Source organism: Oryctolagus cuniculus, chromosome 7, assembly GCF_964237555.1.
Source record: "Oryctolagus cuniculus chromosome 7, mOryCun1.1, whole genome shotgun sequence".
Taxonomy (NCBI): Eukaryota; Metazoa; Chordata; class Mammalia; order Lagomorpha; family Leporidae; genus Oryctolagus; species Oryctolagus cuniculus.
The window spans coordinates 88,175,115-88,189,155 of record NC_091438.1 but is presented as its reverse complement, the minus strand read 5'-3'; the positions used below and the strand labels follow the sequence as shown (position 1 = coordinate 88,189,155).

The 14,041-nt window shown below is 38.5% G+C and overlaps 1 pseudogene; it reads left to right on the top strand.

The window, feature by feature from the left end:
* Positions 1-1,862: 1,862 nt before the first annotated feature.
* Positions 1,863-8,981, top strand: LOC103350267 (U3 small nucleolar RNA-associated protein 25 homolog pseudogene; annotated as a pseudogene).
* Positions 8,982-14,041: the final 5,060 nt, after the last annotated feature.

The window sequence follows — 14,041 nt, the reverse complement described above, 5'->3', positions numbered from 1 at the left end:
TGGTGATAGCAGGAAATGTTAACAGCAGAGATGAGTAAAGGTGACAACCTCAAAGTAATACCTGTTACTTGGAACAATAGGTCCTCCCAAACAAAGACACTTTTAATCTGTGTTTACTCCAAGATCTATGTAATTGATTATGCAAAAATATCATACTCTGATGCCATGCTAGATTAAACTAAATTTATTATGCTCTTTACGTTTCCATTTTTATTACATATAAATACTGAAATAGCGTTTTCAGAATACCAGATTAGAGTTTTAAAATTAGTGTTTAAAAAACTTCTTCCAACCTGAGGAAATGACTTTTACGAGCAAATTAAGCATCTATATTCTAAAAACACAGCTACTTTCTTATGGTAAGTACATGACTTTAGGATAATTTAAAAAGCCTTTGAATTTAAAAAAACAGCAAAATATACAAATAAAATAGAAAATATGCTCAGGGGATTCAAAGTAGGTTCAGATATAAAATATAAATACCATTTGAAAGGGATTCCAGCACTAAATTTAGGATTTTAGCATTTTGACACTGATAAATCTTGCTGCAGGGTTCCTAAATCTGATGAGAACACCTGTTAGTGATGCCCAAATACTTGAATTAAAATGTAGTTTTGATATTTCAGTTATTAGATTAAAATCAGAAACCTTTAAACATGCAGTAATTTATGTGGGATTCTTTTTGTGCACGACTTTTAAAGCATAGATTGACTCAGTTTGATTCTGGAAAGCTTCTAAATTGAAGACTTTAACTTGATGTACCTTGCCCATATGATGCAATTTTATTCCATATCAAATGGAGAAGTCAAAAAGTAGAGTATGATATCATGCTGTTAAGACATAATGAGAAGATTTAAAAATTCTTTTAAATAAACTCTTAAATGGAAATATTCATAGAGGATAAAAATATTCAGGTGGTATAGTTTGACCTTTAGAGTCACATAAGAAGGATGAGTCCAATTCATTATTCATCTAGGTATTGCCTATTCTAAAATAATAGAGGCTTCAAGTGCTTTATATATAATCATTAAAAAGATCTGTTCATAACTGAGTCTCCATAGTATAATTCAGTACTGAAAAAATACCTATACATTGAGTATCTCAGAATATATACAAAATTACTATAAAACAATTTTAATTGACTTAGAAATTAGGTGTGATGAACATACTTTATAAAATAAGAGATAATAGAAAGCTTTTCTTTATCCAGAACCCTACTTCAGTGTTATTTAGAAAGCTGGATATGGAAATTAAGAACCTTCTTTCACCTATATTAATTTTTTTAAAAAGGCTTATATTAAAGCATGCTGTACCTGTATAAATAAATAATGTAAAACATATCTCCAACCTTAGGCCTTAGAAAATTTTATGAAAATTAAACCTCTATTTATAATTCTTTCTGGGATATCTACATGAAATATTTACTAGAGATCAGAAAAGAAGACAAACTTCTTCCAAGTCAAAAGAATTTATTTGCAATTTGAACTTTCAAAAATTGATAAAGCAGTACATACATTTATTTCGCAGAAATTGGAGCTTCAATTCTAAGTATTTTCTTACTATTATGTGTGTTCTGAATAGTGGGACATAGCATTGATAAGGGATTTTTAGCAGCCTCTCTTGAATAGACATTGCAATCAGCTAGACAAAAACAGAGAAGTGAAATAAAATCTTTGTGGTAAATATTTTGGAGTGAAGTATGAATCACAGCTCTTATAATAATGCAATAAGTTAAAATAGGTTAACAAAAATGAGTAAAAATAATCAACTCACAAACACTTTCTAAGTCTTATTTATTTCAAAGTGCCAAAACTTACTGGAGCACCTCAGAGTGACTTTTTTTGTTATTGTCAATATGTTCCCTACTACACTAAGTTCCTGAGGCAATAATTCCACACTCTCTCACAAGAATCAACTAATCATGGAATATTTCTTTCTTCTAGCAAATGTATTATTTTAATTTTGTGGAGGTAAAAAACAACAATGAAAGAAATGTACTGTTATATGTACTCCTTGGAATATTATGCAACTATGAAGCTTTGCACATGAACAAAAACGAATCTCAGTGTCAATTGATTTGTAAACTAATAGGCAGTGCTTCCAAGTGATATTCCAAACTCATTTTGACTCCTCTTTGCACAAAATTCCGATTTGGAGTATGAAAGCCAATTTTGCAGATGTCGTATAAGGAAGAAAAAAAGAACACTTTTAAAGTCAAAAGAAATTCTAAAACCACATACACATCAGTGAGGTAAATGTTATATTAAATTGCTGTGGACAAATAGGCAAAGGGTAATTAATCTAGAGTAAGACTAAGTTGAAGGAAGGTTAAGGGCCTGTGTCGTGTTGTGGAGTGGATTCTGCACAAAGTTCTTTATGATGAAGTATGCAGATCAAAATTAAGTCAGAAAATCATGAATACAAATTGTGAATTTTTAAATATTTCCCACAGAGAGTTCTAGCTTGCATTTAAGAATGTGTTTTGCTGCATTGGTTTTGTTGACACAGAAATTTCTTTTGTCTCCCTGAAAGGAATAGAAAAAATTTTGTTTTGCAATAGACCAGTATTTTAATTTTAGTTAAGTTGGTCCAATTAATTTGCAAACAATTATAAAGCATATACACAGTACAAATCATAAAATATATATTGTAAAGATTTACACAGTTACAAGAGCTCAGAAGATTCAAGCTCCATTTGAGAATAAAATGCTGATAACCAGGAGTTGCAGCTATAATTTGAATGTACTCAGAAAAGTTAACTACGTAAAAAATGTCACCTTCTTATTCAGCATATTAGCTCCCTGGGTATCTTCAGGACATATCCACTGCCTTTTCTTTCAAAATTTACACTTCCCTTAGCTATGCTGTGATATTACAGCCATGGAAGAGTAAGCTGGCTTCCATTCTGCCTCATGCATCATCAACCAAACTGTCAGCAAAGTGCTAATTGCAGAAACTTTATTACTTGAGGTGATATTGAACCAGAGAGAACACAGCTTGATTTTTCATATTTCAAACTTTGCAATGTGAGCAATTAGGAAAAAAACTTTTCTTTTTGTTTCAATTTGTAAGCTAAGCAAAATTGAAATGGATATCACTATTGTAAAACAGAAACTTAAAATTGTCATATTTCTAGGTGACTTTATAACTCAGTATAAAAATATCTTGTTAACCCTTTCTTACCAAAACGCACTTGCACTTGACAACATAATTGACTACCTGTAATTGAAGAAAGACAGAGCTATACCTTATTTTGTGATTCTGTCATTCAAATATTTTTTCAGGGAAGTATACTTCAAAGATATGCTTCACATATAGTCTCTATATTTATGCATTTCCTATGGGATATGAAATATTTAAAACACTCCTTAAACATTATTTTACAAAATTGGTTTGGAGGTATCATGAGAAATTTCATCTTGAGATGCAAAAATAGATGATGATAGATTAATGGAAAATGTATTGGGATTCTAGATGCATGGAGAATCGTCTGAGAATACTTCCAGGGTGAATTGTGTAGGGAATAATTTAGAAGACCAGCCAATATAACTCTAGGTGAAACCATTGGGGAGATTCCTTATACACTAAACACAAGAGGGATACCTAAGTCAGACTTCAGTGTCTAAAGAAGAGGCAGCAAACTAATGCTAGGGTTCTAAGAAAGAGAAATAATTAGGGACAGAAGGTGGAAAAGTCAGAGTGGAGGGGAAAAAGTATTCTCCTAGGAAACAATGTACAGTGCCCTAGGATTTTGTTTTTCAAACACTGTAATGTAGAGAGACTTGAATGTTCAATAGGACTTGAAAGTACTAAAGAAATTAAGTAGGTGCAACATTTTGAAACAGCTCTCAAACTGAAAAATTTCACATTTATTGAATGGGCAATTAGAAATCATGTAATAGTTTTTGCACAGAAATTTCACATGAACAGATTTGTATTTTTTGAAAGGTCAATTTTGTTGTAGTGTGGAGAATGACCTGGAGGGAGACTAGATAGAAAACTGGGAAACCATTTAATAAGTTCTTGCTGCAATGCACACAGGCTCTGATTGAGGTGAAGCTTGGGTAGTGGCAGACAGAAAGGATTTGACAGAAATATATGAGGTAGGACCAACAGGTAAATATTCAGTGTGTGAGAGGAAGAAGGGAGAAGATTCAGGGGTAGTACTCAGGTTCTTGATCAGGACGACAGAGTGAATGATGCTACCATTTGCTGGAACATTGGGAGAGGATGGGTTTTGGCTCTAAAGATGATTTTAACTATGGACATGTTGAGTTAATATTTCCTACAAGACAAATGCAAGTTGAAAGCACAAACCATGGAAAATAAGCACATGGAAAGAAACTCAAAAGAGGAAAGTGGTGACAGGTGGGCTGAAGGAAAGCTTTCAAGATGTTGGAATTTCCATATCTTTCCCTACATGAATGGTGGAGAAAGGGCCAACAGGTCTGGGTTCATAGGAGGTTGTGACCAGAAAGTGGGCCATCTGAATTTATTAATTCAGTAGACAAATCCTGCTGATGACAAGCACACAGGTGGCTGTGGGAGTGATTGAAATGGAGTTATGGTGAGAGCCCTTGTAAAAGAGGTGCTAGCAGCTCATCTCAGTGTTAGGACTTCACCTTGCCAGGATTCATTCTGAGATTTCATTGGCACCCAAATGTGCTCGGGTTACATTACGGAATATGTTTAATTAGTTAATAATGCTTGCTAATATTTATATCACATATGCTGGACGTGATATACCAGAGATCACGTATGCTGGATGTCATATATCAGAGTTGATGGTAAGTGATTTTGTTGTAGTTAGTCATGAGAGAATGGTCATCTTAATCAGTGATGGAAGCTTATAATATAGTACTGTTCAAACCAGAGCCACAAACTTGATTGTAATTAATGATAATATTCATCTCTAGTAATTTGGGCTCTATTTGACAAAATTTAATATAAATATGCTGGCATAGATAAAACTAAAATATTTACATAGACAACCATTTAAAAAGCTGAGGGAAAAGATTGATCACAGAGGTTTAAAAGTTTGGGAGATTTACAGAAGATATGAAACTTGACCTGAATTGTAAAAATATGCTAAATCTGAGCTAGTGCACCCATTCTACCTACTAATTGAATGTTCAGTAGTCTTGGGTTCAAATCCTGACTTTGCCTCTTTCTTGCTCTAAACCTTTGCTGAAATGAATTACTCTTTCTAAATATAAATTTTCTCAGGTGTAATATAAGGATATTAATGATCTCATAGAAGGTAAATAATTTATACTCTTTTGTCACACAGAAATTGATTGAAGTAAAAACACAAAACAATATTCATCATAAAAAGGAATACATAGAGAAAAAAGTCTACCTTTAAAAATTGGATGTTTTGTTGGAAAAAAATTGTGGATAAAGTAGAAAGAAATTTAATGGTACTTTAAATGGTAATTTTTGTATCCCACTATTAGTTAGTGATATTATAAGATTATATTAAATTATAGACAAAATTTGTGTTGACCAATAATTTTTTCCTAATTCTTAATACAAAGATAATTATTCTAGTTAAAGTTTGATGTGGCCAGCTACGAATTCTGATTAATGAAATGCTTTTCTAATATACTTCTCCTGCCATGGCAAATGTCTAAAACAGGTCATGAGATTGAATCACTGAAAAATCTACGGAACATGTGGTAACCTGGTTATCTGAGCCAAGGACTCCTAACAGCTGCACCAAACAAGGGCAAGAACAAAGACGGGGGTTGTTTGTTACTGTCACATTATTTAAACCATGCAAACTGATAAAGGCAATAAAACTGTAGAACACAAATAAAAGACTAGATTAAGAAAAGAGAATTCAATCTTTATTTAAATCTGGAGAGGCACATACAGATATATATTGATAAATCAAGAAAAAATAGTCAGGTTAAGATATTGTGGTGACATAATTCTATCCTTCTAATCCATGTATTGACAATTACAGACTTAACCAATGCTAAATAGTTTACCAAATGAGCCAGAGTCAGCTGCTCAATACCTCGACTAAAAAGCAGGAGAACCTTAGGGATTTTTGCGAGGGGCACCCATTCTATGACAGAATTTCCAGAAAAGAAGAAAAAGCACAGATTTGTCAACTGCCTGAGAGTTCAGATACTTGAGATTCTGAAAGTGAAGCAAATAGTGAGCCTGAGCACATCTCTGGGTACCACAAACTGCTTGCTCCACTAAAGAATGTTTCTGAGGAAGGTGAGGAGGAGGAGGAAGAAGAAGAGGATAAAGACAATGCTGTGGGTGACGCAGGAATGAGTGATGAAGATGGTGGTAGTGATGCCAGTATGGAGGAAGAGTTTGTCTCAGAGTCTTCGGGGATACAGGAGGATGTGGCCTTTTCTGCTGACCCTAAAGAAAAAGGTGGAGAAGGAGCACATGGCACATCCCAAGAATTACCAGAGGAATTCACAGAAGCAAAACATGAGTCACTGTTCAGCTTGAAAACCAATTTCCTGGAAGACCTCGAGAGCAGGGATAACTTTTCTGAAAGTATCACAAGATCCATTTCTACAGCATGTGAATAAAGAACTGAAAGAAAAGGAAATTCACACTATTGCCACAAATCCCAAAAATACCCAGGAGCTGAAATGGCTCATCCTGGGCCAGACTGTCATTTCATCCAAGTTTCAGAAGTTGGAAATATTTAAAGCCTCAAAAGATATTGACTTAAAGTCGTTGCATCTCCAGAAGCCTCTCCACTTGGACCAAGACCAACAGCCAGTTCCTAACTGGCCACCAAAAACCAAGTAGTCTCTTCACTCTCCTCCAGAAAGAGCTCTTTTTAATTATGAATTCTTACTGGGACCCATTCTACTCAGAAAGGACTGCCTTGAAGAACAGGGAGGAGATCCGCCATATGTACTGCCTGCGCGTGCTGAATCACATCCTCAAAGCGAATGCTAAGGTGCTTCGCAACAACAGCAGACGCCAAAGCCAGAAACTTGGGGGTGGGTGATGACGATGATTTCAGGGGCCAAGGACCAACGAGGCCCAAGGTACTGACAGTGTGCTGCCCTTCCTGGAAGCTGCTTTAAGGATCGTGCAGCTAGGTCTTCATCAGCCTCCTTGAGGGGGACAGCCGGAACAAGATAACTGTGAATAATAAAAAGAAATTACAGGGAGTATATAGCCCGATCCTGAGAGGCCTGAGAACTACCAAGCCGTGTTTATGGGCAACGTCGATGACCACTTTCAGACTGGAGTGGCAACACTTGAGCGAAGCATCTTTACCTGATGCAGAATTGGGAGCAAGTCCTGCATTTGAGGAAACACATGAACCTGTTGCCCTTGGACTCCCAAGGGGTGGACTTTTTCCAAGTGCGCATGCAGAGCCTCAATAACTGGTCCCAGTATTGCTGCTGTTTGGGTCCCTCCAGGATGCCCAGATCAACTCAGTGTTCAACAAGCACAGTGTCAATTTGCAAGGCCAGGTGGTAGACAGGAACGTCCCAATGATGGGCTCCATCAGTCATGTCCTGGCATAGTTCCCACACGTCTTCCAGAAGATGGAAGCCGAGAGCCCAGCTTCGGTAATTGATGCCAGGTTTAGCTTGTTCGTGAACAAGATTCTGCCTCAGTATCACGATGCAGTCATGTCCCACACTCTCATCTATGCCCCCTCCTACTTTTACTTTATCGGTCTCCAAAATTACTGCAAGAAAGAGGAACTGAACTTCACCCACATCGGTGAGTACACACAGATATCTGGTGTCTCCATGGCCAGACACTTCTTCCTTCAAGGCGATAAGCACTTCTTGCTCCTTACAGAGCGCTTCCATTTCTACAAAAGGTTATAATAAAAGACATCAGGAATCTGATTTTCTATGAACTGCCAACACATCTGCACTTCTAAAGTAAGGTCTGTAATATGTTGAGAGCCATCAACAGAGGAGAAGCCACATGGATGCACACTGTCCTCTGCTCCAAGTATGATGTCCAGAGGTTGGCTGCCATTGTGGGTGTGGAGCAGGCAGCACAGATGCTACAGTCCAACAAGAATATCCACCTCTTTATCACTGAAGAAAAAGATTGGACATTCCAGGGCATGTGACATGATGGTAACACTTGATGCTTTGCCACTTGGTCTTGTTTCTCGGTAAACAAGAGAGGGACTGACACGAGGAGCAAGAACTAGACAACCTCGATGTCATTTGATCTTCTTTTTCAGGTCATGTGTCCTGAGAAGATCAGTGTAAACCAGATTTTGGCAACTTACACCTCTCAGAGTTCACGGGAGTCTAGAAGGACTCTGAGGGGTCAAGTGGAAGGAAACTTCTGCTTCTGAACCTTGTTCTAAGCTGTAAATCCCTTTATGATGATTTTACTTTGAGTTTATTGTACTTGATAAATTCTTTCAGATAGAGCCTATGACATTTTCTTAAAGTAACCTGTATAGCCTCTGTGAACTGGTTATAAGAAATTAGAATCGTTCTTCCACTGCATGTCATCTTAATTTTGGGTGGCACAAATTTTGCAAAACTTTTTCCCCAGCCAACTTTGTTTTAAACATTAAATGCTGGGCTAAGCTTCTACCTGGGATGCCAGCTTCCCACATGGGTGTCAGTTCGTGTCCTGGCTGCTCCTTTTCCAATTCAGCTCTCTGCTTATGGAGAATGGCTCAGGTGCTTGGACCCCTGCACCCACATGGGAGACCCAGAGGAATCTCATAGCTTCTGGTTTTGGATTGGCCCAGCTCTGGCCATTGAAATCTTTTGGGAAGTGACCCAGTGGATGGAAGACCTTTCTCTCTGTCTCCCTCTGTATCTGTAACTCTACTAATGCTACATTTCAAATAAATAAATTTTTTAACAAAAACTTTAAATGCTCTACTTTAATTCAACTTAGAAAAGTGCAATTGGGGGTCCGGCAAGATGGCGGAATAGGAAGGGAGCACACTGATAGTCCAGGAAGAGACAGTTTAATAAAAGTGGAGATTCTGCAGGAAGAGTTGGGGAAGAAATAGCAGAGGAAACTCTTCTGGAACTAGTGATTCATGGTGGACCTGCGTGGAGGGCACGGGAGCCCATGGCTCAGGACACCAGCCACAGAATCTAAGCACCAGCGCTGGAACACGAGGAGCCAGAGATCAGAAGCTGACTACCTTCAATTCCACTCAGCTATGTGGAATTATTTCCCTTCTGAATCAGAGAGAGAGAGAGAGAGAGATTTACCACACCTAACCTGGAATGTCCAATCTTTTTCTTCAGTGATAAAGAGGTGGATATTCTTGTTGGACTGTAGCATCTGTGCTGCCTGCTCCACACCCACAATGGCAGCCAACCTCTGGACATCATACTTGGAGCAGAGGACAGTGTATACTTTGTCACACCCTTAACCCTGAGGAACCAAACAGAGCTCTCTAGCCAGACCCATCTCAAGCCTCTAAGGCTCCATCAAAAGCAGACAGTCCACTTAATACAGTCATAGTATAACAAGAAAAAACACCACAGCGAAAGAAGAAGAATCCAAAGAATATCTCCGCAATGCCAGGCAACAAACGCAGAAACTGAAGAAACAAGAACAAGGAAGAAAATATGACGCCCCCAAATGAACAAGACACCCCAAGCCAAGATTTTGAAGATGATGATATAGAAGAAATGCAAGATATGGATTTCAAAAAATTTATAAGAACATTTAGAAGTTTTCAGAAACAAATTCTTGAACTACAGAAATCCTTAATAGACAGGATAGAAAATCTCCTTCGAGAAAATGAAATCTTAAGGAGGAATCAAAATGAAACACAGAAACTAGTAGAACAGGAAAGTGTGATAGTGAAGAGAAATAAAAATGAAATGAAGAACTCAATAGATCAAATGACAAACACATTAGAGAGCCTTAAAACAGAGTCATTGAAGCAGAAGAGAGAATATCGGACTTAGAAGACAGAGCACAGGAAAGTATACAGTCAAACCAAAGAAAAGAAGAAGAAATTAGAAATCTAAAACATATTGTCGGGAATCTTCAGGATACGATTAAAAAACCCAACATTTGGGTTCTAGGAGTTCCTGAAGGCATGGAGAGGGAGAAAGGATTAGAAGGCCTTTTTAGTGAGATATTAGCAGAAAATTTCCCAGGTTTGGAGGACAGAGTAATCCTAGTACAGGAAGCTCAGAGAACCCCTAATAAACACGACCAAAAGAGATCCTCACCATGACACGTTGTAATTAGACTCATCACAGTGAAACATAAAGAAAAGAGCTTAAAATGTGCGAGAAACATCAGATTAATCTCAGAGGATCTCCAATTAGACTCACAGCAGACTTCTCATCAGAAACCATACAAGCTAGAAGGGAATGGCGAGAGATAGCCCAGGTACTAAGAGAGAAAAATTGCCAGCCCAGAATATCATATACTGCAAAGCTCTCATTTGTGAATAAAGGTGACATACAGACCTTTCATAGCAAGCAGAAATTGAAAGAATTTGTCGCCACTCCTCCAGCCCTGCAAAAGATGCTTAATGTGTTACACACAGAAACACTGTCATCGACATGAAAGAAGGTAAAGGAAGGAAAGCTCACAGCAAAAGATCACAGGAAGTTCAAAGCATATATTAGAAAATATCTTGGCCGGCACCACGGCTCAATAGGCTAATCCTCTGCCTTGTGGTGCCAGCACACCGTGTTCTAGTCCCAGTTGGAGCGCAGGATTCTGTCCCGGTTGCCCCTCTTCCAGGCCAGCTCTCTGCTATGGCCCGGGAGTGCAGTGGAGGATGGCCCAAGTCCTTGGGTCCTGCACCCTATGGGAAACCAGGAGTAGCAGCTGGCTCCTGGCTTCGGATCAGCGCGATGTGCCGGCTGCAGCGCGCCGGCCGTGGCAGCCATTGGAGGGTGAACCAACGGCAAAGGAAGACCTTTCTCTCTGTCTCTCTCTCTCTCTCTCTCACTATCCACTCTGCCTGTCAAAAAAAAAAAAAAAAAAAAAAAGAAAGAAAGAAAAAAGAAAATATCATTTGCAACAAGATAGAGGAATCAGGAAAACATGCTGAGTGAATTAAGCCAGTCCCAAAGGGACAAATATCATATGTTCTCCCTGATCGGCAACAACTAACTGAGCAGCAAAGGGGAAACCTGTTGAAGTGAAATAGACTCTATGAGAAACAGGGACTTGATCAGCTCTTGTCCTGACTGTTGATGTACAATGTAATACTTTATCCCTTTTAGTATTTTCTCTTTGTTTTGTTCTAGTACTATTGGTTGAACTCTGTGATTAACACACAATTATTCTTAGGTGTTTAAATTTTAACTGAAAAATGATCCCTGTTAAATATAAGAGTGGGAATAAGAGAGGGAGGAGATGTACAGTTTGGGACATGCTCAATCGGACTTGCCCCAAATGGTAGAGTTAGAATCATGCCAGTGGATCCCAGTACAATCCCATCAAGGTGGCATGTACCAATGCCATCTCACTAGTCCAAGTGATCAATTTCAGTTCACAATTGATCACACTGATAGGTCTAAGAGTCAAAGGGATCACACAAACAAGTCTAGTGTCTGCTAATACTAGCTGATAGAATCAAAAAGGGAGAGAACAATCCATCATGGGAAGCGGGATACACAGTAAACTCTTAGAATGGCAGATGTCCTCAGCAGCACTCTGGCCTCAGAATCAGCCCTTAAGGCATTTGAATATGGCTGAGGAGCCCATGAGAGCATTTTAGGCATGGAAAGCCAAGACACCCTGGAAAAAAAAAAAAAAGACCTAAATGGAAGAGCTCTGCAAGTGATATCCCAGTGGAAAGAATGGGGCCATCAAAGAAGGAGGTGCCTTTCTCTGAAGGGAGGAGAGAACTTCCACTTTGACTATGACCCTTTCGGAATAAGATCGAAGTTGGCAAACTCAAAAGGCTTCCATAGCCTTGGCAACTCATGACTAGAGCCTAGGGAGATTACTGACGCCATAAACAAGAGTGTCAAATTGTTAAGTCAACAACAGGAGTCACTGTGTACTTACTCCTCATGTGGGATCTGTCCTTAATGTGTTGTCCAATGTGAAGTAATGCTAAAACTAGTACTGAAACAGTATTTTACACTTTGTGTTTCTGTGTGGGTGCAAACTGATGAAATGTTTACTTAATATATACTGAATTGATCTTCTGTGTATAAAGATAATTGAAAATGAATCTTGATGTGAATGGAATGGGAGAGGGAGCAGGAGATGAGAGGGATGTGAGTGGGAGGGAAATTATGGGGGGGGAGCCATTGTAATCCATTAACTGTACTTTGAAAATTTATATTTACTAAATAAAAAATTAAAAAAAAAAGATTACAGGCCATTTATTTTTTATTTATTCATTTTTCCTTCCTTCCTTCTTTCTCCCTTCCTTCCCTCCCTACCTATCCCCTCCCCTCCCCTCCTCTCCACTCCACTCCTCTTCCTTTCCTTACCCTTTCCCTTACCTTTACCCTTCTATTCCAATTTATTTGTTTGAAAGGCGGAGTGATCTAGAAAGAAAGAGAGATCTCCCATCTTTTGGTTCACTCCCTAAGTAGCCACCTCAGCTGTGGCTGGGCCAGGCTGAAACCATTAGCCAGGAACAAAATCTGGGTCTCCCATCTGGGTTGCAGGGTCTCAAGTATTTGAGCCTTCATCTTCCTATACATTAGTAATAAACTAGATTGGAAGCAAAATATCCAACCAGTGCACTAATGTAGGATGCAGGCCTCCCAGGTGGTAGCCACAACAACTGCCCAGTCATATTATCTTTTAATTCCTTTTCTCCATGAGCTTTCTGAAGGTGTGCTATAGAAACTGTATCCATGCTACAAAGAACTTTTTGTTTCTCTAGATGTGCCCTTTGGTGGTTGGCATATTTATGCCGCTATTTACTGTAGAGGCTGTATACTATGAGAGTATAAATGAGTTGATTTTTCTAGAGATAGGAACAGAGGGGCCATCCTTATGAATTCTAGCTCATCAAATAGCTTTCAATGTCACCATTCAAAAGGCTCCCTAATCTCCAACTTCTCTGGTGTCTCACTTTGTGTGAACCTGGCATTCAAGAAATTGTAGCATCACAAATATGTATTTTATTAAACATTTCTTTTGATTTTTATGCTGGCAAAATAGTGTACCATCTTAGAAATTATTTTCTAATGTTTAATTTTGTCACTCAGAAAGCCCTCCCCTCTTGTCATTTTCCCTCCCGTCTAAGAGCTTGGGGTTAAAACTAACAAGGTAGCATAAAATCAGCATAAAGCTAATAAATTGTTAAATATATCACTGCCCTGTGTATGGTAAAAGGAATGATACAAGGTACAGCTAGGAAATGAAAGTCACAGAACTCTATAGACCTAAATGTGCTTTACACTTGAGGGGTGCCTTTGTGAGTGTCTGTTCCCTGATAGAATAGAAGGCATTTGTGGAAAAGATAAAAAGTCATGGCCATTTAAATAAGAAATGGTAGAGCGCTACACAGGAGAAAGCTTGTGGCAGAAACAGGCTGAGCTTTGATAATGATGTCTCTAGTTAGACTATGGAGAAGATTACGGAAGTGAAGCCTTCACTGTCATCGAGGCTTCTGGGACATGAACTACAGGCAGCGAGGTGCTTATCTCTATGCTACTGTGACTGATAATATCCTTCAGTAGAGTGGATCTCTGTATGCCAGGCTCCTTGACTCAGCTCTCTGGTGCTGTCACTCCTCAAGAACTGGCATAGACAGTCGCATTTGCTTTGCAGAAATTCTGACTGGTAAGTCAGCCCCAGGCAGAGTCTTTCTGAGAACTGAAAGTGAACAAGTGATGTCACTGAAACTTCTCAGTGCTTCTCAGTACTGAAAGGCCTCCAGAGAAGTGTACATTCAGGAAGACTCTGCAGCAAATGGCATGAGAATGACTGAGCATTCCCCTTCCTATACCAGGAAGAAATTTTTGAACTGTTGATCTCATGTAATCCCCACTGCTGCTTAAAACCCTTTAACAGTTTTCTGTTCATATTAAAGTGATGGATGTAAAGACTCTCAAGATAAAATAGTATAAACGAAGGGTCTTCTGCTGTGGTATAGCAG